This window comes from Manis pentadactyla, chromosome 9 (genome assembly GCF_030020395.1).
Source record: "Manis pentadactyla isolate mManPen7 chromosome 9, mManPen7.hap1, whole genome shotgun sequence".
In the NCBI taxonomy this organism is placed as follows: domain Eukaryota; kingdom Metazoa; phylum Chordata; class Mammalia; order Pholidota; family Manidae; genus Manis; species Manis pentadactyla.
In genome coordinates, this window is record NC_080027.1 from 37,984,201 (window position 1) to 38,011,360 (window position 27,160).

Here is a 27,160-nt window from a genome sequence, read left to right on the forward strand (position 1 = left end):
CATCTAGAACACCGCCTGGCATAGTGTGGGTGTTCAATAATTTTGTTGCATGACTAAACAAACAACAGGAGGGACAGGAGGGCAAACTGAAATCAAGGAACTGTGCACAGGTGGCATTGAATTTTTTGGACACTAGGGATTTAGATAGGAAGCTCTGTCCTTGATGAAACTGAGGTCCACTAGGGAGTAGCAAAACTGTAGTGTGGTAAGGGTGGTATTTGAAATTGAAGAATTGAAGAATTTTCTAAGAAAAGAGGAGTGCCTGAAACAGGCCAGATGAATTGATGTGGGAGGTAATAGAAGTAGGAGGTACTACAAGAGGGAGGTGGCCTCTGAGCTGCACCCTGAAGGTAGAGAAGGATGACAATGTGATGGGGATGCTGGGAAAGGGATCAGGATCATTAAATCGGATAACTTTTAAATCCCTTCCAACCCTGAGATTCTAAGAATTTCTCCCAAACAGATCACCTCTTGCCACTATTCCTGCTCTCCTCACTCACCCCTCTCCTTTCCACTCCACCCTGTCTGGAGGCTGTGAGGGCATGTGACACACCATTTCCTGCCAGTGTAAATCATGGACTGATGTGTAATGCTTGTTCTCAGTTTTTACCATCCCCCAGGTGCAGATGGCCCCATAACTCAGGGTCAGGGCTTCAAGCAAAGCTAGCCTTTCCACAGGGTGGCAAATAAGGAGGAGTTGTTTACCCACCAGCGCCTTCCTGGCCCTGCTCCCAGATAATTTTATGTCCTCTGTTTCTGGATCTGCTCCTTAGTTGGATGCACCTCAGTTCATTTGCTGGAGCACTGATGTGTGACTATTTAACTGCTGCAGCTTCCTGTCCCAGGGATCCTGGGATTTAGGGAGCGTGGGAAAGAAACAAGAAAGAGGGCTTTACATGAGGCAAGTTTTGACCATAATAATAAAGACCAAGCCCTAACTTACACTTTCTTAGTACTTAACAGTTTACAAAGCCCTAGAGAACTCCTATACATCCTTCAAGACCCCACAAAAATATGATCTCTTCACCAACCTTCAGTTCTTCCAGGCAGAGCCAGTCTTTCCCTCCACACTTTGTAAAACCTCCCTTACAGCCCCTGAAATAAATTTATGTGTATGTCTCTCATTTCTGTCATTAAACCTTCAGCTCTTTGGGGAGAGATCTCTCCCAGTAAAACACATTTCTTTCTTTCTTAAAAAGTAATTTTCATTATACACATTTTTCTAATTATAAAAGTAATATTTATAGGAACAATGATCAAAAATTGTATATATAAAAGAGTAACGAAAAAATTTGAATCAACTATAATTTAATCACCCACTGGCAACATTTTTAGTATATCCTGAGCCATTTTTTAGCATATAGAAAGTAAAAATGGGACTATATAAAGCACATGGTTTTATAGTCTGATTTTATCACCTATTCTATTGTGAATATCTTTAAACATCACTTTAAACATTTCTTCAAAAACATCATTTTAAATGGCTGCATTATTTCATTGAATGAGTATACCACAATTTGCCTGACAATCTCCCGATTGTGGGACATTTGGGTTACTTACTTGTTTTTACTGTTTTGCAAATAAAACAATTAGTTGTATACATAAATCTTTGTCTGCATCTTTGACTATTTCGCCAAGAAAGATTCCTAGAAATGGAATATCTAGGTCAAGTGGCTTAAACTCTAAAGGTTTTGATGCTCACTGCTAAATTGCGCTGAGAAAGTGATAGCAGTTTACAAGCCCACCAGGGCATGAGTGGGTCCATCCCACAGTGTCCTGACCTGCATTCAGTATTATCCCATTGGTATCTTTACCAAGTCCAGTGTTCTTGTCATATGCCCCTCAAGGTGAGTAATTTTTCTTAAACCCAGCAGAAATTATACAACCAAACTTACAGTTGTCTTCTTCCAATGTATCCGCCTGGGAGGGTGTATTTATTTCTACAGTGCTTCTACTGCTTTAAACATTTCTAGTTTTGAGTTGAAAATTGCCTGCAGAACACACAACCTGTTCTTCTGCATCTAAATTGCAATACAATCCTGTCTTTGAGGGATGATTTTTAAAAATTTTTGACAATAGTCAAAAGCCATTTGGAATGCATGGTAAATGAGATGAGTTGCTGCAGCTGGGTTTGGGGTCAGACATGAGGTACCATTTTACAGAAATGAGATGAGGTCCTTAATGACTCATAAATGGGAGTCCCGCAGGAGTTCTGGGCAGCAGTGGCATCATTAGAACAAGAGCTGGGCCTCCTGTACGGCCATTCCCAACTGGTTACACTCAGGTGGAGGGAAGTGTCTAGCATGTTTGATTACAGAACCACTTCATGACATCACTGACTTCATCTTTACTCCTGCCCCAGGGACAGGTGCTGACTTATTTCAGAGCTGATCCCTTTCCGCCTCTCTCTTCATAAAGCCCACTTAAGCCTGATGTGACTTAGACCTTAGAGGGTCATCTTAAGGGGGTGAGGGGGACAGCATGGTGTAACAATGGAAAGCACCCTTGGACTGCAATCAGAAAGAAGTGGGTCTGTAGCCTGGCTCTGCCTTTTACAGCTGTGTGTTAGGCTTCATTTGTAAAAGATCCCCCTTCACAGGATTGTTAGAAGAAAGGGACAACACATATAACCACACATGCAGACACAGAAGACAGACACACAGGCACACAAAACAGCTAACATATTGAGCACTTCCTCTGTGCCAAGTATTGCGCTTTACATCCATGTGGCAGACCCTGGTTGGCCATCCAGGAGCCCTTTCTCCCTTGCTGTCTCTTGCCATAGCTCCCTTGTAGTTAGGGGTGATTGTGTGGCCCAGTTCTGTCCACTGAGATTTAGGTAGAACTCTTCTGGGAGTTATTGGGAGAGCTTTTGCTTTCCTGATGAATAGGAATGCTGAGTCTCAACTGTCCTCCCATCCTGTCCCTTCCTGCCTTGAACTTGGAAGTGAAGATTGGGCATTTCGTCCATCTTGTAATCAAGATGGAAAGGCAAAAGGAGCACATGTGGAATTCTTGGTATGTCGGAAGACAGCTAGCTATTTGTTTTGAGTCCCTCTTCATTATCATTACTTGCAGCTAAAAACATTCTAATACACATGCACAAAGAGTGTCCATACATAACAGATGCTCAGTAAAAGGTTTCTACTTACACTTAATATTCACATAAAATTCCTCCCTCTAAATTAGAGAACTAATGGTATTGATGAAGTTTATCTCATATTTATGCAGCACTGGGCAGTTTTCAAAAGATTTTCACATCCTTTTGTCATTTGCAAAAGGATATATGAAAAGTATTTTAGAATTCTTAGATGTTACTTATAGGCTTATCTTCTCCCCTCCCTTCCTTCCATCCCAGTCCTGGGCCTGTTTTTCTCAGACCCAGCCCCCAGTCAGCCCTTTCCTGCTCTGCTCTGCTCTCACACAGGGAAGCTGATCCACTCAGCCTGCAAATCCAGGCTCTAAGACATCTGAGTTCCAGATGAGTTTGGCCAAAGAGAGGTACTAGCAGAAGATTGGGGACAGGTAGATGGGGGAGAAAGAGGGTGTTTCTTCTCTTCCCCATTGGCCTCCAGTGGCACCTCTGACTATACTTTCTGTATGGCTCTTGTTCCCACTGACAGGCTTGGCCTGCTAGGGTTCAAGCTTCTCATCACCTGACTTTGGGCTACTGGGCCCTGGTGATACAGCCTCCATCTCTGACCCTATGCCTATGGTTTCTGCTCTTGCTAAGCTCTGGGATGCCTCTCTGTCCCCTATCCCATAAACTGTGTAACCAGTCGCCTCATTAAGGTCCCTCTCCTATATATAATTGAAGTGCCTTCTGTTTCCTTAGTTAGACCTGAACCGATCCCCATCGATCCACCACACCTTTGCAGGGCATCCACTCAGGGCCAGGCTTCATGCAAGATGCACAGGACAAGGTGCTCTGAGGCAAAGGAGTGAAGTGAAAAGCCTCAGAATATACCAGTCTTTGCTAAGACATTTACCAAACCCAGCAAAACTTACAGGTAAGTCCTGTCATGGCCTGGCCTCCTTCCTTCTTCCAGGGGCAAGCTAAAAACAGTGTGACACTTGGTCCGCTTCACTGCCTACAGCACAATTGAAGTTGGGGATGCTTCTGGATGGTGGTGGAAATGCCTTGGCTTTCACCTGCTTCTACTAGCGGTTCTCAGGTTCATGAGAGCCCGACTTCCACAGCTTGCTTTCTGCCACTTCCCCTTCTTTCCCAAACAGCCTTACCAAGGAAGCAAGTGGAATCTTTTCCAGAGTATTTGCTTTAGCAAAATGCCAGGGGTGAATTGTCCATAAAGGTTAAAAATGGAGAGAAGCCAGAGGTATTGAGCTACCTTTAAGATGCCTATATGTCTTACATGGGCTTTTGTAGACAAACAGGCTGAACACAAAACCTATTTCCCCACTTAAGGTTTTATGGCTTTGGCAATTAGACAACCATTCTGAGCTGCAGTTTTCTTATCTATAAAATGGAGACAATAAATGTCTTCCTCATGGAATTACTGTTTCTAAACAGTCAATTTCCAGAAATATGACCAACTATGCTAATATAGATGGGTTTCCCATCCCACCCCCTGCTGCAGACACAGAGATGCTGAATGAACTATAACATAAATGTTTTATTTTTATTGCCAAATTTGAAAAATATAAAGAGAAATCTCCAGACATCAGAAATGAAAAACTCAAAGCCAGAACAGGGCACAGGTCATGTGCCTTATCAGTACACAGGGATTTCACACTTAGTTGTAGATCCTGAGAGCTGCGGGCTAGGGTTCTGCTGTTCACTAAGGGTAGGGGATGGGGCTCTAGGCCCAGCTAGGTGAGGAAGCTGGAACTGTACCCCCGGAATGAAGCCCAAACATTAGAAGCTCTGCCTCCTTCCAAGAAAAGGATATGGAAAATGTACCCCAGAGTTAGAGAAGTTACAAGGAAGCTTGGTGTCTGAAGAGGTCCTACTAGAGAAGAATGGCACTCATGAGAAACAGACCCCCCAATCTCTGCCAAATGCAGACAGGGGTTTAAATTAACTCTACTGTATGCATATGCACAAACTGAGATAAATAAGCATAAAATTGGTCCAGACCATTAAAATTCTTAGGTTAAGGCTGTGTGTAAGACCTGTTAAAATTCTTAGGTTTAGGCTTCAGCAAATTGAAAAGCTCTATAGGAATGCTAACAATTCAGGGCTTGCGGAATCCACTAGAAAAAGAAATCCCTGATGAAAATGCTCACAAAAAGTAACAAGCCACATGAGGAAATAAATGACCAAAATGGAGGGTCAAAAAACACAACAAACTACGTAGAAGACTAAAAATAGAACCATCTGAGAGACTATGAATTAGGATGATTAAAATAGAGATAAGGGAAGGAATAGAGGCCATAATGAAAGAACAGGATAGTATGAGGGAAAAAGAACCATACAGAACTTCCACAAATGAAAAATAGAGCTACTGAAATTAAAAACTTAAAGAATGGGTTAAACTATGTATTAGATCTAGCTGAAAAGGGGATTAGAAGAGGCAATTGAAGATTTCACCTAAAATGGAGTAAAGACAGAGAAAGAGATGGAAAACGGAACAAGAGTTTAAGAGATATGAAGGATAAAAAGGAGCCAAGCATATATCTATTAGAAGTTTCAGAAAGATTTAATAGAGGGAATAGTGGGAAATCATTATTAAAAATATTATAGCTGTATTACTCAGAGTTCTCCAGAGAAACAGAACCAACATATGTGTGTATCTATATACAAATGTGTATATATATATATACATATGTATATATGTGTATACATATGTATGTGGGTGTATGTGCATATATATATATATTCACACACACACACACACACACATACACATATATAAAGAGATTTATTATAAGGCATTGGCTCACACAATTATGGAAGCTGACAAGTCCCAAGACTTGCATCTGGCAAGCTGGAGACCAGGTGATCCAATGGTATAGTTCCAGTCCAAGTCTGAAGGCCTAAGAACCAGGAGAGCTGACTGTAAGATCCAGTCTGAAAGCCAGCAGACCTGAGACCCAAGAGGAGTTGATGTTTCAGTTTGAGTCTGAAGGCAAGAAAAGACAGATGTCTCAACTCAGGCAGAAAGGGTTCCTTCTTGAGGGGTTAGCCTTTTGGTTCTATTCAGGCCTGATTAGATAAGGGCCATCCACATTAGGGAGGGCAATCTGCTATACTCAGTCTACCAATTCCGGTATTATTTTCATCCAGAAACACTTGCAGATACATCCAGGATAATGTTTGACCAAATATCTGGGTGTCCCATGGCTCAGTCATACCCTTATAAAACTTCAAATCTATAAGGCAAAGGGAAAAATATGAAAGTTCTCAGTGAAAAAGGACAGATTACCAAAAGGGATGTTAACTACAATGATGGCAGCTTTCTCATCAATAACAATGGAAATCAATGACAGGAAGAGAATATCTTCACAGTGTGAAAAGAAATCTCAAAACAAAATTTTATACATAGTTAAATTCATAAGTGAGAGCCAGACTTTCAGACATTTTCAGACAAGCAAAGACACTAAGTTTACCTTAAACTCTTGCAGAAAGAACACTAATGGATACACTTTAGTAAGAGGAAAATTCAGTCTAGAAAGATGCCAGAAGTAGGATGTACATGAGGTACGAGAGCCAGCCCACATCAGCCCAGAGAGTTGGTTGTGAAAATGTCAGGAATTTGAGAACTGGTTGTGAAACGCAGTCATTATTAAAAACTAATTCACACAAATTTATAATTAAATGAATTATTTTTTAAATTAAGGTAAAACATCCTCACAATGCATCACTTCTTAATTATTTTACTAAAATTTTGCTATTATCTATGCTTTTGAGGTTATTCATATCTCCTGTATTTATGTTGTAGAACTATGATAGTGTGCTACTGTGCATCTCTTCCCATCACTGTATTTCAGGGATGTTACATCAGCAGCTTGAGTATTTACACCCCAGAGATCAACAAGTGCCACAAATCAGGGTGCCTTACCCCCACCACAGGATAGCTGGTTGCTAAATATCTAGCAGCACACCACTGGATACAAAAAATAATGGTTTCTACTCCTAGATCTATATTTAAGAACTGAAAACAAATGTCTACAAAAATATTTGTACATGAATGTTCATAGCAGCATTATGCATAATAACCAAAAGGTAGAAGCAATGTAAATGTCCATCAACTAATGAAAAGATAAATAAAATCAGATTTATCAATACCAGGGGAATATTATTCAGGCATAAAAAGGAGTAAAGTACTGATACATGCCCTAACATGGATGAACCTTGAAAACATTATGCTATGTGAAAGAAGCCAAACACAAAAGGCTATATATTATATGATTGTTTTCATATGAAGTTTCCATAACAGGCAAATCCATAGAGACAGAAAGTAGATTAGTGGTTGCCAGGGGTTGGAGGTAGGGGGAATAGGGAATGATTGGTGATAAGCATGGGATTTCTTTTCAGGATGAAGAACATTTTCTAAAATTAGTGGTAATGGTTGCACAATTTTGTGAATATATTAAAAGCTATTGAATTTTATACTTTATTGTATGTGAATTATATTTCAATTAAAAAGGAACTAAAGAAAGGTAGGCAAAGAAATTGGTATGCAGGTTTGTAAATCTAAATAAATACTGGCTTTTGAAACATCAATGGTGGGAGGCAGGGTGAGGGTCAGTGTTAAAAGTAAGTTGGAACTAAAATACTAAAAACCATATTACTTGGAAGATAGAAGGGGTGGAAATCATAATTAAAGAATTCTAAGAATCCTGAAATCTTCACAATGAGCTAGAGATAGTTAACAATGTTAAGTCAAGTATGCACGTTTGTAATGTAAGAACACCCAATGAAAGAATAGAATTTGAAAATACAACTTCCAAACCACTCGTGAGACTATAAAGGGAGTAAAGAAAATAACCAAATCAAGAGACAGCTGGTTAAGAAAATAAAGCAAGGAAAACACATGGCAAACAAACAAACAAAACAAAACAATGGGGAAAATATCCCCAACATATCATAATAATAAGAAATATAAATATGCCTAAGAAAAGACAAAGAATCTCAGATTGGATTTTTAAGATTTCAGCTACAGGTTGATTATAGGAATATATTTCTAAATTAATGACACAGATTGTTAAAAGGATGGGGGAAAATATACTAGGCAAACACTGAGTGAAATAATGCAATAATAGATTTTAAGGCAACAAGCATTATTAGGGATAGAATCATATACTTTAATGACAAAAGGGACAACTCATTAGGAAGATATAAGGACCTAGAACGTCCCTTGTACCAAGTGGAAACATTGCCTCCAAATATGTAAGACAATTACAAGGAGAAATGGTCAAATCCACATAGTGGGAAATTTGAACACATCTCCCTCAGTAGTTGGCAGAAAGCTAACAAAACTATTTGCAAGGCTATAGAAGATTTGACCAGCACAATGATCAAGCTTTTTTCTTTCCACCTTTCCATTATATCCCTAGGCCTGGAAAGTTCTGCTTCCTTTTGCTGAACACTGAGTCAGTTGCCAAACCTTGTGAATTCTCACAGTACAGTAGGTTGTTTCCATGCCAACACTCTTTCATCCAATAGCTAGTTCCTTGGCTCAGGATTTAATTGCCTCTTGCCTGAACCATTATAATTGTCTCCTAATGATCCCCCTATATTTGTGGAGAGTTGCCCAAATGACATGTGGTTCAGTAGTTTTTCATACTATAAATTTTATCTTTGGATTAAGCCAAACCAAAGGTACTGCAATTTTTCAGTCACAGTGGAATCACTTTTACTGAACTGAGCTCCAGTATGAAAATGAAAAGATGCTCAACCTCATTAATTATTAAGGAAATGTAAATCAAAACCACAATGAAATTCACTTCCCATCACTAGGATGGATTTTTTTATTGAAGTATCATTGATACACAATCTTACATTGGTTTCAAATGTACAGCACAGTTATTCAACAGTTTACCCATATTATTAAATCTTCACCCCTTCTAGAGTGGTTACTATCTACCAATGTAGAAAATGTTACAGAATCACTGACTATATTCTCCATGCTGTACTACTGTCTCCATGACCAACTTATACTGTGATCATGAATTATTGAGCCCCTTTATCCCCCTCCCCCTCCCCACAACCCCTTCCCCTTGGTAACCACTAGTCACTTCTCAGTGTCTATGAATCTACTGCTGTTTTGTTCCTTCTGTTTTGCTTTGTTTTTATAATAGGATGGATATTTTAAAAGGGGAAAATAATAGATATTGGCAAGAACATGGAGAAATTGGAACCCTCACTTTATACATTGCTTGTGAGGATGTAAAATGATGCAGTCACTGTGGAAAACAGTCTAGTGGGTCCTCAATATGTTAAACATAGAATTACCACATGACCAAGCAATTTCATTCCTAGGCATATCCAAGAGAATTAAAAACAGGTGTTCAAACAAAACTTGTACTTACATGTTCATATCAGCACTATTTATAATAGTCAAAAGGTGGAAACAACACAAATGAACATCAATTTACCAATGGATAAACAAATGTGGCATAACAATACAATGGAATATTATTCAGCTATAAAAAGGAATGACTGGGGCTCTCTTGTCCCCTCCTAGCCTGAGCCAGGAGCTCTGTCCCCTTGCTTTCTCTCTAAGAAAAAGCCTCTGCCTTGCTCTCCTAAAAAAAAAAAAAAAAAAAAAAAAGGATGAATCTTGAATAACATTATGCTAAGTGAAAGAAACCAGACTCAAACACCACATACTGCACAATTCCATTTATACGACATTTTCAGAATAGGCAAATTTCTAGACAGAAAGTTGATTAGTGGCTACCAGGGGCTGTAGGTAGGGAGAAAATGGTGTCTGCTTAATGGATACAAGGCTTCCTTTTGGAGTGATAAAAATACTCTGGTACTACATAGTGGTGATGGTTGCATAGTAACACTGTTAATATACTAAATGCCACTGAAACTTACACTTTAAAATGATTAATTGGTGAATTTTGTTATGTGAATTTTGCCACACACAAAAAATAGCAATTATCATGAGTCTATGCAACATTTACTGAACAATTCCAGGCAAGTTTTATTCTGGATGCAGGAATACAGAAAATCAGATGTGGTCTTGGCTGCTGAGTTCATTGGCTGGTAGGGGAGAAAAAACATTCTGCAAACAATCAAGTTGTTAAGTGTTATAGTTTCCTTGACATAAGAATGTGCATTGTACACTGGGGGTGGTTGCTTTCCCAAGGCAGGGATTGGGGTGCAGAGAACAGCAATGGTAAGGCTGAAGCTTGAGTGCTGAGTAGAAGTTTGCCAGGTGGACGGCAGAGGGGGGTTATTCCAGGCAGAGGGCGTGACTTTGAGAAAGCTCAAAAAGCTGGTGTCAAAAAGCCTCCAGTTTTCATCCAACTCTAAACCAAATAGCTCATGTATAGCAATGTAGAGGATGGACTTAAGGACAGTGAGGTGACAGGTGGGTGACCACCTCTGGTTGCAGTAGGTGACACTAAGAAATGTTAGGGGAATGACATGGGCCTCACTGGATGCAAGAGTCAAAGAAAGTGTGACTCCAAGCGTGGGCCACTTGGTGGATGGTGGATACTGCAGGTCCCTATGGTGGACCTATAGGACATTCTGTTCTCAGGGTTGATCAGACTAGAATTTAACCCCCACCTGTACCCACCCCCTGCCCCAACTCTTCTTATTTTTATTTATTTATTTATTTTTTGCATTTGAAACCTATTTCTTTTTCATTGGGCTTCCTTTGTTTCCCTGTTTGAAACGTGTTACTATGGAAATGTCATGGGACAGACTATAGTGGCATTTACAAGTGAAGTTTAAAGAATTTTCAGACCATCTAGAAACACAAGTCTCCGGGTTAGGAATATAAACTTTAATGATGTGACAGCATTCATGCCTTCAGACACTGTGTCATAAATACAAACACACTCAGAAATTTGAGACAGCAGGGAAGAGGCAGTTGAGAACTTTACTAGGATTTATGTGCTCAGACTTTAAAAAGGTATTTGAGAAATATTAAAAACACAAAACACAACACACTATTTGGGAAGAACATCTGGAAAAAATTAATGACATTTACTTATGATCACACACCTCTCTGGAAGGACTGGGGGGCCTGAACACCCCAGGCAAACTTGGAAAAACCTTTGCACTACCTTCTATGCCATCAATATGTTCCCCAAAATTGCATGTATATCAACTGTTGGCAAATCATACTTATCAACTGTAAGGGTGATAACAATTTTAAAGGTAATCTTATGAAGGTACACTTTAGTAAAAGAAATTATTACCAGTGGAGTAATGGAAAAAACTCAGTGGACTGAGTGATTTTCAAGGTCCTTCATTATTATCCTGGCTCTGCCACCAACTAGATGTATGATTCAAGAAAAGTCACTCAATCTCCCCAGACCAATTTCCTCATCTAATTTGGGTTGTAATTCTGAATTTTTACTTACTAGGTTCTTAAAACAAGGCCCACAGCCTAATGTCCGGTTTCTTCTGAGAAGCAATGCTTCACACCAAATCCTTGTGGACAGAGCTCAGGGCCCTTTTTCATCAGAGGAGCTAGGGACGGTACAGCCAGCAGACAACAATTGTTCTGTGCGTTTTACCTCTCTAAACCCCACTTTCCCATTCCTACAATCAGCCTAAGTGTGATGATTCCAGCTTTCTGTTCCAAATTACAAAAGCTTGTTCTTGAGAGCTGTCCTCTTGGAAAGTGTGAGAGCCTAAGCTGGAGCCCATTCTCAGAGCCCTCTCCATGTCTGGCCCTTTCCCTATCCCATGAGGCTGGACACAGCCTGAGAGCATATACACTCTGTGCCTCGCACAGGCCCAGGCCTGAAGAAGGAATTCACTAAGTGACTGTTCACTGGAAGCTTTTGAATGAGGAAGCTGAGGAAGAGAGGCAGGTCTGGTGAAGTAACTTGAACCTTAGGTGTGAACTTTTGGCTGCTGCTTTAAACATTTCTGAACTTTCCAAATTTCCTACAATGGGGCAGAAATATAAACATACTACAGGCATTAAATCCTCCTTTTCCTGGCTTTTTGTCAATGCTCCTGTCTCCCTTAAATGCAAATTTTGCCCAGTTCCCCAGTGTTTGGAACAAGACATAGGGCACAGGTCTTTAAGAGAAACAGCCATTAAAACAAAAATAGAAAAAAAAAAGACAAGAAACAGCCAGTATATTCTCCTATTCTGTTCTGCTTAAACAGCAATGACACTTTGCATTTATCTTTGTGGACATAACACCTGCCATCTAGCCTCGGGCAAGGACGCCTGATAACTGACGTCAGAAAAGGCCATTTATCAGTAGCGTTTAGGCACCACCTTGATTAATCTGCCAAACAGGAAGTACAAAACGTAACTGTATTGTCTTCTTAAACAAAAACAGGTTTAGGCCATATTAACTGGCAAGAGATAGAAGGCAATGGGTCAGGCTTTTTGCCCATTACTACCCTTTTGTGGAATGATTCAGAAGCTGTTAGGAAGACAGAAGCAAAGGAAATTACTACCTGCTGAGTACTTACTACACACCAGGTCTTGAGCTGGGCACCTCATACACATTATTTAATGTGAGCCTCACATCACATAAACACTATCTAACATACTTTATTTTTACTCACTTATCTTATTTCTTGTTGTCTCCCCCACTTAAATGTATGCTTAGGAGGAACATGTTTTTGTCTTATTTGTTGCATATCCTTAGTGTCTACAACAGTGTCAGATACATATAAACACTCAATAAATATTTGTTGAATGAACAAGTCCACAAGATAAGCGTAATGATTCTCCTTTTATATATAAGTAAACTGAAGTGCTCTAAAGGTGCAGATGAAATGCCCAAAGTCACATACTTCATTAAGGAACCAGAACTAACAACCAAGTCTCACTCTTTTATTCTTTCTATAGACGAAAAGACTTAGATTTTGAAGAACTCTTCCAGCTTGACAAATCTACAATCTATTTGCATATAAGACATGTATTTACCTTGTATACTCATTTGAAAGTTCAGAAGTTTTACCAAGGAGACATATTTGACATTTTAATGATAAATATTTTGCTGATGCAACAAGAAAGGACACACTTTCCCAACATAACAACACTTTCATTTATGGATAGGCATGACCTATATCATGTTTCACTTCAAAATCCTGTAACATGATAACTCTTCAGACAAATAAAAGGCACAGTAATCCAGACACCAACAAGTAACATTTGCAAACCTTAGAGTTTTGTTAAGTTACATTAAGATGACTAATATGCATGTGGTATTCTCAGAGTAGAATGCCAAACATTCCCATGTACATCTGTGTTGAGTGTCCCAGGATGGGAGGAGGTAGACTTGGCACATCAAAAGCCATTTCTATCCTAAAGAAATTATAGGGGAGGCTCAAGCATTCTTCAGAGAATCAGCTGTAATAAAATCCACCTCCAGAATATTCATTTAGTATGAGAGAATGCAAGAATGACGCTAATTTTACCCAGGAGAATATTATATCCTCTTTCATTTGTCAGAATATGCAGGCATACCTCATTTTATTGTACTTCACTTTATTGTGTTTCACAGATACGGCAATTTTCAGACTGACAACCTTGCATGGAGCAAGTCTATAGGTGCCATTTTCCCAACAGCATTTGCTCACTTCATGACTGTGTGTCACATTCTGGTAATTCTCACAGCATTTCAAACTTCATTATTATTATATTTCTTAGGGTGATCTTTGATGTTATTATTGCAATTGTTCTAGGATGCCATGAACCACACCTATGATGGTGAACTGAATTGATAAATGTGTGTGTTCTGACTGCCCTACGAACAGGCCGTTCCCCTCTCCCTCTCCTCAGGCCTCCCTATTCCCTGAGACACATATTCCCAGTTAATAACTCTATAATAGCCTCTATATGTTCATGTGAAAGGAAGAATTAAATGTTTCTCACATTAAATCAAAAGCTAGAAATTATTAAACTTAGTGAAGGCATGTGGAAAAGTCAAGAAAAGCTAGGCCTCTTGTGCCAGGTATCCAAGTTGTGAATGCAAAGGAAAAGTTCTGGAAGGAAATTAAAAGTGCTACTCCAGTGAACATATGAATGGTAAGAAGTGAAGCAACCTTATTGCTGATAGAGAGAAAGTTTTAGTGGTTTGGATAGAAGATCAGACCAACCACAACATTCCCTTAAGCCAAAGTCTAATCCAGAGCAAGGCCCTTAACACTCTTCAATTATATGAAGGCAGACAGAGGTGAAGAAGCTGCAGGAGAAAAGTCTGAAGTTAGCAGAGGTTGGTTCATGAGGCTTAGGGAGCCATCTCCATGGCATCAAAGTGCAACATGAAGCAGCAAGTGCTGATGCAGAAGCTGCAGCAAGTTATCCAGAATATCTAGCTAAGATAATTAATGAAGGTGGCTACCTGAAACAACAGCAGACGAAACAGCCTTCTATTGGAAGAAGATGCCATCTAGGACTCCCCTATCTAGAGACAAGTCAACACCTGGCTTCAAAGCCTCAAGGACAGGCTGACTCTCTTGGTAAGGGTTAATGCAGCTGGTGATTTTAAGTTGAAGCCAATGCTCGTTTACCATTCCAAAAATCCCAAGGCCCTTAAGAATTATGAAAAATCTACTCTGCCTGTGCTCTAGAAATGGAACACCAAAGCCTGGGTGACAGCACATCTGTTCACAACATGGTTTACTGAATATTTAAAGCCCACTGTTTAGATCTACTGCTCAGAAAGATTCCTTTCAAAATACTTCTCATTGATAATGCACATGGTCACCCAAGAGCTCAGATGGAGATATACAATGAGGTTAATATTTTTTTCATACCTGCTAACACAATATCCATTCTGCAGCTCATAAGCAAGGAGTAATTTCAACTTTCAAGTCTTATTTAAGAAATACATTCCATAAAGTTACAGCTGCCATAGATAGTTATTCCTCTATTGGATCTGGGCAAAGTAAATTAAAAACCTTCTGGGAAGGATTCACCATTCTAGATGCTATTAAGAACATCCATGATTGCTGGGAAGAGGTCAAAATATCAACATGAACAGGAATCTGGAAGAAGTTGATTCCAACTCACATGCATGTCTTTGCAGGGTTCAAGACTTTGGTGGAGGATGTGACTGCAGATGTGGTGGAAATAGCAGGAGAACTAGAATTAGAAGTGGAGCCTGAAGATGTGACTGAATGGTTGAAGTTTCATGATAAAACTTGAATGGATAAGGAATTGCTTTTTATGGATGAACAAAGAAAGTGGTTTCTTGAGTTGGACTCTACTTCTGATAAAGATGCTGTGAAGACTGTGGTTGGTCTGATCTTCTATCCAAATGACAACAAAGGAGTTAGAATATTACATAAACTTAGTTGAAAAAACAGCAGCAGAGTTTGAGAGGACTGACTCCAATTTTGAAAAAAGTTCTACTGTGGGTAAAATGCTATCAAGCAGCCTCACATGGTACAGAGAAATCATTCCTGAAAGGAAGAGTTAATCAATGAGGCTAACCTCACTGTCTTATTTTAAGAAGTCACAGCCACCCCAGCCTTCAGCAACACCACCCTGATCAGTCTGCAACCATCAACACTGAGGCAAGACCCTCCACTAGCAAAAAGATTAAGACCTGCAGAAAGCTCAGATGATGGTTAGCATTTTTTTAGCAATAAATTATATTTTAATTAAGAGATGTATATTTTTAAAGACATATTGCTATTATACACTTACCAGACTACAATATAGTGTGAACATTACTTTTATATGTACTAGGCAACCAAAAAATTCATTTGACTTGCTTTATTGCGATACTCGATTTGTTGGGGTGGTCTGAACTGAACTTGCACTATCTCCAAGGTATGCCTGTATTTGATCCATACATGCTCTTTTACTTGCCTACAACTACCTAACAGGTACTCATGGTGGCTTCTTATACTGCTCTAGTTTTTTTGTAGGCATTCTGGTCATCTCCCCTTCTCTTCTAGGGTGGGCCCTTTTCCCCTTTTCCTCCTGCTACCAACACAGCGTCACTCAGCCTCCATCTCGGCCCAGCCAGTTAACTGTTCATGGACCAAACTACTGGTTTGGCTCCACTGCCAACTTTTGGTGTTACTGTATTATTCTGATAATAATTTTAAGTGATAACAAACAGGAAAACTTGAAAATCACTCATAATTCAACTGTCCAAAGTTAGCGTATCCTTTCTAGTCATTTTAAGAACGTTTTTTTATTTATATGCACAATTTTGTGTATCACTCTTTTCATTTAACATCATTAGTGTTTTGTCATGCTGTCTTAATTCTTCAACATTAATTATAATGATTGCATAACAGTCTATTGTATAGTCATACTGTATTTAACCAATTTTCAACTGTTGGACATCTGGATTGTTAAGCATAAATTTTGCTCACATTTTAGACTATTTCTTTGGAACAGATTCCCAGAAGTGGAATTAGAGGATCAGAAGATATAAACATTTTTAAAGCTCCTGATAGATACTGCCAAATTGCTTTTCAGAAAGCTGTTGCCAATTTACACCTCCAAAATTGTTAGCATGTTTTTCTACCAACATAGATCTCTCTAAAGGAAAATAAAATTTAAGTGAAATACGCAGTCCTCAAATTATTAATGCACTTGGAGAGGCATCATGACCACAGCACAGAGATCTGTAGCAAAGGTCATAACTATTTCCAGGTATGCAATTACCTATGAGTTAATGTGAGCACATGGGGCAGAAGATTTGGAAGAGTGAAGAGTAATATAATTGGCTATCAGTCTGTCAGATCTAAGGCCTGTGTCTGTTTTGTCCATTACTATAACCCAGCACACAGGACAGTGCTTGGCACACACAGATGCTTAATAAAAATTTGTTGAATTAACACAGAATCTTCTTTCAAGTGCATTTTTTTCAACAGCTGTAGGATTTAGTCACTCCTGGATTCAAGGAAAACTGGCTGGATCAAACATCTATGTAAAAGCCTGTTAAATCCTGACATTCTATTTCAACTTTGGAAAATCAGTTTAAATGAAGATGATACATCTCTTTTTAGGGGAAATGCAAGTAAACGCACCAAAAAGGACATACACTTGGCACCAGTTACAAATATATACATAAAGTTTTTTTCTAAACATGCAGAAAAAATATATAATTCAGTGAGTTTTATCCTTTCATAGGTGATAACATAAATTTATGCAAATGCTGCCCATGGTCAGTGCAATTTTGGAACCACTTTCAGTTCATCCTATTATTGCTGGTTGTGACTTGGCACCATTTACAGTATTTTGAGAAATTACAAGGGCATAATAAAGGTAGTAGTTTGTGTAATATCATTTTTAGTCAAAAACAGCACAAAACTCATTATGTGAGTATGGTCAAGGAAAAAGTCTGTCATTCAGCTCTAGTTCTCTCCTAGCACTATAAAGATTCCCCTCAATATTCCACAATTTCCATATAAAAATTTCAACACTACTGCATCAATATGGCATTAACGTTATTGATGGAAAAGGATCAGTCACCTGTCATTTTATGTACACACTTTATATACACTTAGACCAAGGGCTGACAAACTAAGGTGCATGGGCCAAATCTGGCTCACCATCTGTTTTCCTATGGTGTACAAAAAGTCTAAGGAAGTTTTTTTACATTTTTAGATGATTGAAAAAAATCTAAATAATATATTGTGACATGTGAAACATATGAAATTCAAATTCTAGTATCCATAAATAAAGTTTTATTAGGACACAGCTATGCTTATCTGTTTTCATATTAGGTATGTCTGCTTTTGCAATAAAATGTTGAGTAGTTACAACACAGACTATATGGCCCTCCATCCTAGACATTTTCCTTACAGAAAAAGTTTGCTGACCCCTTCACTAGACCCATGTGGATCCTTGGAGGTACTGAAATTTCCCACTGAGTTTTAATTTCTGAATACTAATACTGGGTGATGCAACTGGGACATATTTGCAAGGATCTGACAAGGCAGAAACTAAAAAAGGTAAATACATGAGAGTTGCCTCAAGTAGGATGTAAAAGCCTGGTAAAATCTGAGAGGTCTGCCCCAACCAAGAAGCAGTTGGAGAATGCATGGTTACATACACAGTTCTGGCACCTCTTCCTAACTGAGCCACATAGGACCCTGGTAAGATCCAATTCCAAGAAGCCTATTGAGATTTGCTGGCAGCGATGTCTGCAGAGAACAGGCTGGCTGAGCAGTGTATGTGATGTAGTGACAGACAGTTCCCCAATAGTACCCCACTCCTTTACCAGATGTATGTAAGTCATTTAGCGTCCAGATTTACCCCAGCACCTCCAATGGCATGTGTGTACCCATAAGAAATGGGTCTAAAAGGAAGGCTCTGGAAAGCAGGCCCCAGGTATACATTCTTCCCAAACTATAACTTTAATGGAATTCAAAGCCAGGGGCAGAATTCACAAAACTGCAGAACTATCTACATGTTTTTCAAAATCAAAGGTTGGTGAATACTTTATTCTTTCTGTTTTTGCTCATCACCAGTGGCACAGGTGGAGTAAGGCAGGGTAGGGTGATGGCTGGAGGAAGAATTGGACAAAATCACTGGGATGATCAGCCCTAGAAGGTGTTTATTCCTCTTGGACTTGCAGCTGCACCATGTTAACATTCCCTGTGGATTTTCAACCAGAATGGGGAGGGGAAGGGAGGTCAACCTGGAAGCCAAAGAGATTCATTAACTGTGTGTTGAGCTAAAAAATTATGATCAAGGTTTGCAGATGGCTGGCTCTCCTCCTGATGTTCCACCAAGAGTCAGGCTTCATCTCCTTTAGTTAGGTAGAGCCTCTCTGCTAGGAAAACGTAGTTGCTGGGAGACGTTTTTGGACATCTTTGAAAGCTTTCATGACTCCTGAGTATGAGAGGTAACCAAACTGCCTCCTTAAGAAACTGGTGGGGGGGCGGAAGATGGCGGCGTGAGTAGAGCAGCGGAAATCTCCTCCCAAAACAACATATATCTATGAAAATATAACAAAGACAACCCTTCCTAGAATAAAGACCAGAGGACACAGGACAATATCCAGACCACATCCGCAACTGAGAGAACCCAGCGCCTCGCGAAGGGGGTAAGATACAAGCCCTGGCCCCGCGGGAGCCGAGCGCCCCTCCCCCCAGCTCCCGGCGGGAGAAGAGCAGGCAGAGCGGGAGGGAGACGGAGCCCAGGACTGCCGAACACCCAGCCCCAGCCATCCGGGCCAGAGTGCAGGGCCCTCGATACTGGGAAAACAGGGCAGCAAGAACAGTGAGCAGGCACTGGAGGCTGGGCGACAGAGGACATAAGAAAAGCGCGCAACCATTTTTTTTTTTTTTTGCTTTTTTGCTGCTTTGTTTTGGCGAGCGCTTTTTGGAAGTCTTAAAGGGACAGGGAACCCAATACTAGGGAAACAGGGCAGAAAGACCGGTGAGCAGAGGCCTGAGGCTGGCACTGGAGAATAAAGAAAAACGAACGACCACCTTTTTTTTTTTTAATTAAAAAAATTTTTTTTCTTGTTTTTTTTTGTGGTCGTTGTTTTGTTTTGGCGGGTGCTTTTTGGAAGTCTTAAAGGGGCAGGGCGGGTCACTTAATCCAGAGGTAGGGAATCCGGGATCTCTGGGCACCCTAACCCCTGGGCTGCAGGGAGCAGGGAGGCCCCTTACGGAGATAAATAGCCTCCCAGCAGCTCCTGCTCCAACGCGACTCCACCATTTTGGAGTAGCTGCCCGAGCCAGGCCACGCCCACAGCAACAGCGGAGATTAACTCCATAGCAGCCGGGCAGGAAGCAGAAACCCTGTCTGCGCTCAGCTGCGCAGCACAAGCCACTAGAGGCCGCTGTTCTCCCAGGAGAGGAGGGCCACAAACCAACAAGAAAGGAAGTCCTTCCAGCCGTCACTCGTCCCAGTTCTGCAGACTATTCCTATCACCATGAAAAGGCAAAGCTACAGGCAGACAAAGATCACAGAGACAACACCAGAGAAGGAGACAGACCTAACCAGTCTTCCTGACAAAGAATTCAAAATAAGAATCATAAACATGCTGACAGAGATGCAGAGAAATACGCAAGAGAAATGGGATGAAGTCCGGACGGAGATCACAGATGCCAGAAAGGAGATCGCAGAAATGAAACAAACTCTGGAAGGGTTTATAAGCAGAATGGATAGAATGCAAGAGGCCATTGATGGAATTGAAATCAGAGAACAGGAACGCATAGAAGCTGACATAGAGAGAGACAAAAGGATCTCCAGGAATGAAACAATATTAAGAGAACTGTGTGACCAATCCAAAAGGAACAATATCCGTATTATAGGGGTCCCAGAAGAAGAAGAGAGAGGAAAAGAGATGGAAAGTATCTTAGAAGAAATAATTGCTGAAAACTTCCCCAAACTGGGGGAGGAAATAATCGAACAGACCACGGAAATACACAGAACCCCCAACAGAAAGGATCCAAGAAGGACAACACCAAGGCACATAATAATTAAAATGGCAAAGATCAAGGACAAGGAAAGAGTGTTAAAGGCAGCTAGAGAGAAAAAGGTCACCTATAAAGGGAAACCCATCAGGCTAACGTCAGATTTCTCAACAGAAACCCTACAGGCCAGAAGAGAATGGCATGATATATTTAATACAATGAAACAGAAGGGCCTTGAACCAAGGATACTGTATCCAGCACGACTATCATTCAAATATGACGGTGGGATTAAACAATTCCCAGACAAACAAAAGCTGAGGGAATTTGCTTTCCACAAACCACCTCTACAGAACATCTTACAGGGACTGCTCTAGATGGGAGCACTCCTAGAAGGAGCACAGCACAAAACACCCAACATATGAAGAATCGAGGAGGAGGAACAAGAAGGGAGAGAAGAAAAGAATCTCCAGACAGTGTATATAACAGCTCAATAAGCGAGCTAAGTTAGGCAGTAAGATACTAAAGAGGCTAACCTTGAACCTTTGGTAACCACGAATTTAAAGCCTGCAATGGCAATAAGTACATATCTTTCAATAGTCACCCTAAATGTTAATGGGTTGAATGCACCAATCAAAAGACACAGAGTAACAGAATGGATAAAAAAGCAAGACCCATCTATATGCTGCTTACAAGAAACTCACCTCAAACCCAAAGACATGTACAGACTAAAAGTCAAGGGATGGAAAAACACATTTCAAGCAAACAACAGTGAGAAGAAAGCAGGGGTTGCAGTACTAATATCAGACAAAATAGACTTCAAAACAAAGAAAGTAACAAGAGATAAAGAAGGACACTACATAATGATAAAGGGCTCAGTCAAACAAGAGGATATAACCATTCTAAATATATATGCACCCAACACAGGAGCACCAGCATATGTGAAACAAATACTAACAGAACTAAAGGGGGATATAGACTGCAATGCATTCATTCTAGGAGACTTCAACACACCACTCACCCCAAAGGATAGATCCACTGGGCAGAAAATAAGTAAGGACACGGAAGCACTGAACAACACAGTAGAGCAGATGGACCTAATAGACATCTATAGAACTCTACATCCAAAAGCAACAGGTTATACATTCTTCTCAAGTGCACATGGAACATTCTCCAGAATAGACCGCATACTAGGCCACAAAAAGAGCCTCAGAAAATTCCAAAAGATTGAAATCCTACCAACAAACTTTTCAGACCACAAAGGCATAAAACTAGAAATAAACTGTACAAAGAAAGCAAAGAGGCTCACAAACACATGGAGGCTTAACAACACACTCCTAAATAATCAATGGATCAATGACCAAATCAAAATGGAGATCCAGCAATATATGGAAACAAATGACAACAACAACACTAAGCCCCAACTTCTGTGGGACACAGCAAAAGCAGTCTTAAGAGGAAAGTATATAGCAATCCAAGCATATTTAAAAAAGGAAGAGCAATCCCAAATGAATGGTCTAATGTCACAATTATCGAAATTGGAAAAAGAAGAACAGATGAGGCCTAAGGTCAGCAGAAGGAGGGACATAATAAAGATCAGAGAAGAAATAAATAAAATTGAGAAGAATAAAACAATAGCAAAAATCAATGAAACCAAGAGCTGGTTCTTCGAGAAAATAAACAAAATAGATAAGCCTCTAGCCAGACTTATTAAGAAGAAAAGAGAGTCAACACAAATCAACAGTATCAGAAACGAGAAAGGAAAAATCACGACGGACCCCACGGAAATGCAAAGAATTATTGGAGAATACTATGAAAACCTATATGCTAACAAGCTGGGAAACCTAGGAGAAATGGACAACTTCCTAGAAAAATATAACCTTCCAAGATTGACCCAGGAAGAAACAGAAAATCTAAACAGACCAATTACCAGCAACGAAATTGAAGAGGTAATCAAAAAACTACCAAAGAACAAAACCCCCGGGCCAGATGGATTTACCTCGGAATTTTATCAGACATACAGGGAAGACATAATACCCATTCTCTTTAAAGTTTTCCAAAAAATAGAGGAGGAGGGGATACTCCCAAACTCATTCTATGAAGCTAACATCACCCTAATACCAAAACCAGGCAAAGACCCCACCAAAAAAGAAAACTACAGACCAATATCCCTGATGAACGTAGATGCAAAAATACTCAACAAAATATTAGCAAACCGAATTCAAAAATACATCAAAAGGATCATACACCATGACCAAGTGGGATTCATTCCAGGGATGCAAGGATGGTACAACATTCGAAAGTCCATCAACATCATCCACCACATCAACAAAAAGAAAGACAAAAACCACATGATCATCTCCATAGATGCTGAAAAAGCATTTGACAAAGTTCAACATCCATTCATGTTAAAAACTCTCAGCAAAATGGGAATAGAGGGCAAGTACCTCAACATAATAAAGGCCATCTATGATAAACCCACAGCCAACATTATATTGAACAGTGAGAAGCTGAAAGCATTTCCTCTGAGATCAGGAACTAGACAGGGATGCCCACTCTCTCCACTGTTATTTAACATAGTACTGGAGGTCCTAGCCACGGCAATCAGACAAAATAAAGAAATACAAGGAATCCAGATTGGTAAAGAAGAAGTTAAACTGTCACTATTTGCAGATGACATGATACTGTACATAAAAAACCCTAAAGACTCCACCTCAAAACTACTAGAACTGATATCGGAATACAGCAAAGTTGCAGGATACAAAATCAACACACAGAAATCTGTGGCTTTCCTATATACTAACAATGAACCAACAGAAAGAGAAATCAGGAAAACAACTCCATTCACAATTGCATAAAAAAAAATAAAATACCTAGGAATAAACCTAACCAAAGAAGTGAAAGACTTATACTCTGAAAACTACAAGTCACTCTTAAGAGAAATTAAAGGGGACACTAACAGATGGAAACTCATCCCATGCTCGTGGCTAGGAAGAATTAATATCGTCAAAATGGCCATCCTGCCCAAAGCAATATACAGATTTGATGCAATCCCTATGAAACTACCAGCAACATTCTTCAATGAACTGGAACAAATAATTCAAAAATTCATATGGAAACACCAAAGACCCCGAATAGCCAAAGCAATCCTGAGAAATAAGAATAAAGTAGGGGGGATCTCACTCCCCAACTTCAAGCTCTACTATAAAGCCATAGTAATCAAGACAATTTGGTACTGGCACAAGAGCAGAGCCACAGACCAATGGAACAGACTAGAGAATCCAGACATTAACCCAGACATATATGGTCAATTAATATTTGATAAAGGAGCCATGGACATACAATGGCGAAATGACAGTCTCTTCAACAGGTGGTGCTGGCAAAACTGGACAGCTACATGTAGGAGAATGAAACTGGACCATTGTCTAACCCCATATACAAAAGTAAACTCAAAATGGATCAAAGACCTGAATGTAAGCCATGAAACCATTAAACTCTTGGAAGAAAACATAGGCAAAAACCTCTTAGACATAAACATGAGTGACCTCTTCTTGAACATATCTCCCCGGGCAAGGAAAACAACAGCAAAAATGAGTAAGTGGGACTATATTAAGCTGAAAAGCTTCTGTACAGCAAAAGACACCATCAATAGAACAAGAAGGATCCCTACAGTATGGGAGAATATATTTGAAAATGACACATCCGATAAAGGCTTGACGTCCAGAATATATAAGGAGCTCTCACGCCTCAACAAACAAAAAACAAATAACCCAATTAAAAAATGGGCAGAGGAACTGAACAGACAGTTCTCCAAAAAAGAAATACAGATGGCCAACAGACACATGAAAAGATGCTCCACATCGCTAATTATCAGAGAAATGCAAATTAAAACTACAATGAGGTATCACCTCACACCAGTAAGGATGGCTGCCATCCAAAAGACAAACAACAACAAATGTTGGCGAGGCTGTGGAGAAAGGGGAACCCTCCTACACTGCTGGTGGGAATGTAAGTTAGTTCAACCATTGTGGAAAGCAGTATGGAGGTACATCAAAATGCTCAAAACAGACTTACCATTTGACCCAGGAATTCCACTCCTAGGAATTTACCCTAAGAACGCAGCAATCAAGTTTGAGAAAGACAGATGCACCCCTATGTTTATTGCAGCACTATTTACAATAGCCAAGAATTGGAAGCAACCTAAATGTCCATCAATAGATGAATGGATAAAGAAGATGTGGTACATATACACAATGGAATACTACTCAGCCATAAGAAAAGGGCAAATCCTACCATTTGCAGCAATATGGATGGAGCTGGAGGGTATTATGCTCAGTGAAACAAGCCAAGCGGAGAAAGAGAAATACCAAATGATTTCACTTATCTGTGGAATATAAGAACAAAGGAAAAACTGAAGGAACAAAACAGCACCAGAATCACAGAACTCAAGAATGGACTAACAGGTACCAAAGGGAAAGGGACTGGGGAGGATGGGTGGGTAGGGAGGGATAAGGGGGGGAGAAGTAGGGGGGTATTAAGATTAACATGCATGGGGGTGTAGGAGAAAAGGGAGGGCTGTACAACACAGAGAAGGCAAGTAGTGATTCTACAACATTTTGCTATGCTGATGGACAGTGACTGTAAAGGGGTTTATAGGGGAGACCTGGTATAGGGGAGAGCCTAGTAAACATAATATTCATCATGTAAGTGTAGATTAGTGATAGCAAAAAAAAAAAAAAAAAAAAAAAAGGGCAGTTCCTGTGTGGTAACCTCCAACGAGTTCTACACAAGGGTATAAAGGGCATATAAAAGTGTAGGCAAAGGGTCTGTTTGTGTTTATACAGAGGATCAAAGCCTAATTGGGCTACCCCGAAAATGAACTAAGATACGATATGAAAAAGAACTTCCAACATCTGCACTCTCTGGAAGACTCATGCCAGAAGATGATCATCAAAAAACCCCAACAAAGATCCACGCACTGCTACAGCTGTACATGCACTCATCCCACCAGTTCCTGGACTTACCATGGGAACGAGGAAGGAGATATCTAAGCTGGCCTGTGCATACAGTAAAACAACAAAATTGGACTGGATCTATACTGTTGGAACTCAACCAAGAATTTGGAGAAGTGCAAATTGTAGCGCTCCAAAGTCTTACAACTACAAACTATTTACTGTTAAAAGAACATATGGCATGTGAACAGTCCCCAGGAATGGGTTGTTTTAATTTGTCTGATTTCTCTCAGACTGTTCAAGTTCAGTTGGACAATATCCACCATATCATAGATAAGTTTTCACAAATGCCTAAGGTGCCTAACTGGTTTTCTTGGTTTCACTGCAGATGGCTGGTAATTACAGATATGCTTTGGTTATGTAACTATACTCCTATTATGTTAATGTGTGTGTGCAATTTAAGTAGTAGCTTAAAACCTATACATGCTGAAGTTACTCTACAAGAAGATATATCAAAGAAATAATCAATCTTCCCATGTTTTCTTCTGCCTGCTACTTCTATAGCTTTTCTTCTTCCTTCCTAATTACAACCCTTAAATAGAATTCGTGCCTCATATCAAATTTACCGAGTATCATAATTCTTCCAAGTGGTAAAGATACCTCAAGACAAATGCTGGGCATAGAAGCCACAGGGCATAAATATGCAAAGAAGTAAAAAGCTAACTTTTTCAAACAATAAGGCTTCTCTCTCACTTACCAACTTCACATTTCCCTGTATGGCCCCGGAAGATGACTGGTTAGCCAGAGACGGGTAAGATTCCTCAAGGGAGGAACAACCTAAGACAGGCACAGTCGCAGGGGGGCCATCAGGTGAGAAATTGGGGATCAACAGAGGTGAGGCTTAGAACCTCACCCCCCCATTCTGAGAGAAATGTTCTGCATCCGTGGATGTTTTATTGCCCTGGTCTAGCTTGGATTAACACATAGTCTACAGGCACACACCTGATCATCTACATTTGCTCTCTTACAACACTAAACTATGTTTTCTACCTTTATCTTGTATCTACCTACCACTTCAGCATTTTATTAAAAATAATAATAATAAAGAGAGAAATGTGGTATCCACATATAAATCAAGTATAAAAACCAAATGAGTATTCATATTTGAACTGACTGTTTAGAGTTCATAATGCATGAGCAAAACCGAAAGTTTCTGTGATGACTGCCCTTGTACTGTTCACTATGTAACTTATTCATTATGTAAGAATTTGTTCTACATGTAAAAACTTGTTTGTTATGCCTCAGAAGATTGGAGACTGCCAAAAATTAGGCCTGGGGTGGATTAATGATTGTGCATTGAGCATTGACTCCCCTATACAGAATTTTATTGTCGTTAACAACCATTTGATCAATAAATATGAGAGATGCCCTCACAAAAAAAAAAAAAAAAAAAAGGACAGACTTCCAATGGTAAAATAAATTAGTAACCGGGATGTAATGTATAGCATAAGGAATATAGTCAAGATATTGTAACAGCCTGGTAGGGTGATAGCTGGAACCTAGAATTATGTATATAAATGTTCTACCACTGTGTTGTACACTTGAAACTCATGTAATGTAATACTGTGTGTCAACTACCCTTCAATAAAAAATAATTATTTAAAAAAAAAAAAAAAGAAAATTAGGCTTGGGGTGGATTAACGATTGTGCATTGAGCACTGACTCCCCTATACAGAATTTTATTGTCGTT

General features: G+C 39.7%; 1 protein-coding gene across 1 annotated transcript in view; it reads right to left on the reverse strand.

Moving 5' to 3' along the window:
* GVQW3 (GVQW motif containing 3) overlaps window positions 1-27,160 on the reverse strand; it is a 49,516-nt gene that overhangs the window by 17,807 nt on the left and 4,549 nt on the right.